This window comes from Diaphorina citri, unplaced genomic scaffold (assembly GCF_000475195.1).
Source record: "Diaphorina citri unplaced genomic scaffold, Diaci psyllid genome assembly version 1.1 scaffold240, whole genome shotgun sequence".
In the NCBI taxonomy this organism is placed as follows: Eukaryota; Metazoa; Arthropoda; class Insecta; order Hemiptera; family Psyllidae; genus Diaphorina; species Diaphorina citri.
The window spans coordinates 99,812-101,740 of record NW_007377677.1 but is presented as its reverse complement, the minus strand read 5'-3'; the positions used below and the strand labels follow the sequence as shown (position 1 = coordinate 101,740).

Below are 1,929 nucleotides of genomic sequence, written 5' to 3'. Positions count from 1 at the left end.
CAAAAAGAGGGGCACCTGTTCCCAAGTTTGGAAACGCTGATTATTTCCGAAAACAAAATTGATTCCGTAAGTAAACCTTTCTTTACACACACACAAAAAGCCCACTCTGAGTAGTATTATTATTGTAAATTCTCAAATTATATTGAAGATAAAATTCCATACCTCGGCTGGGATTGAACCCACGCCCTCCTGTTTACCAGGCGAGTGTCTTAACCACTACACCACCGAGGCAGGTTGCTGTTACTGAAATCGAACCGTAGGACACGACTGCAATTCTATCCCTTCTTGACTATTTTGCCCTTTCCCCAGTGGGATCATATATCACAGTTGCACTACCTGCCCAAGCTCTCTTCACTCCGGTTCACCAAGAACCCCATCCTGGCAGAAGAACGTGTGGTATCGTCCCGAGAGAAAACCATTGCCCGCCTTGGAGGCCTGAAATTACTCAATGGTAGTGCTATAGAACGTCAAGAGAGGCAAGGGTCGGAGTATGATTATATCAAGGAATTTGGAGCAGTCTGGCTGGACGAGAAACGGAGGGCAGAGTTTTTGGAGGCGAATCCACGGTAAGTTGTCTTTGATGTTTTCCCCCCATCAAGTGTTGGAGATAACTACTTTCAGGGTGAGATATATCTTCGCGCATAATCCTCTTCAAAAAGGGAAAAGAGGTTTGATTTAAGGAGTAGGAGTTATTGTCCTACTGAGCTCTTATCGTCCCTAAATCGAAGAGATAAGGACAGGTTTTCCCCTTTGAATGATTACCTTTTCCGATTTCAGATACGAATACCTACTTAGCAGGTCTGTGTCATAGCATGCCCAGTCCGTATTTTTCATAAATCCCCCCTAATTGTGTCAATACAAAGTATGTTGAGATTGTGACATTGACCTGTTAATGAAAACAAACATTAGCTGGATCTAGAGGGACATAGAAAAGATATTATTTTATTACAAAACTTGACCTGTCGCTTCTTTCAACGAAATAATATATTCTTCCCATAAACACACGAAAGTTTGTACTTATCTTTTTACCTCTACCTACCTACTGTCTCTTATACCACCTTCCTTCAATTACTACCTACAAACAATTTTACTATCTACCTATCTATACCTACCATGAAGGAAAATAATGTTCCTTGAATTCTTACCTGCTCAACATAAACTTATACCTACCATGTACTGATGTACATGTGTACATACATAGTTATTCCTACTCTCCATACGGTGGATAAGAAAAGTACCTACAAGTCTAATTGATCAATGTATGTATGTAGTAGGTAGGTACCTAGCCACACACTTGCTTCATCGGTAGTTTTAGTTGTTGATTACACATTAATTGCCGGGATTTCCTTTATTATTTTAAATAGTTAGCTAACGTCACTGTATCACTGCTCTAAAGTTGTTTAGTGACCGGGATTCTCACTTCATTCGGCGACAAACTACCCACCTCATATTAACCTCACCCAGCTTTGAGTTGGGCTAAGGAAACACGATTGCCTAGATGGTCACAGATCCGGATACCAACCACGCGCAATATTTCTTAACCTCAGTTAGTTGGGAACTGGTATATCTATTCAACCTGCTATCACTTTTTTTAAGATGTTTGAAATAAGGAAACTTTAACTGCTAAGGTCTTATCGAAGAGAGAAGGAAGACAGGATAGGACAAAGCCAGCCGTTCCAAGAACGAATATTATCCGTTCAGGATAAAATCCGCCCCGGGAATCGAGTGAGCGTAGAGCTGTCCAATTTATTTGTGCTGTCATGAATGAATTTTAATATTTCCCTCTATTTTTTTTAATCTATTATTTTTATTTTTAAGTAAATTTAATATTTGCTGACAAAGATACACACACTATTAACACAGACACGCATGAGTTCAAACGAAAATAACAGAGACAGACCCACTTTTTTGTGTGTCCGTATTTTTGAT

General features: G+C 39.6%; 1 protein-coding gene across 1 annotated transcript in view; it reads left to right on the top strand.

Moving 5' to 3' along the window:
• The window catches only part of LOC103506514 (tubulin-specific chaperone E-like), a 37,443-nt gene that overhangs the window by 29,657 nt on the left and 5,857 nt on the right, over positions 1-1,929 (top strand). The window lies entirely within an intron of this gene.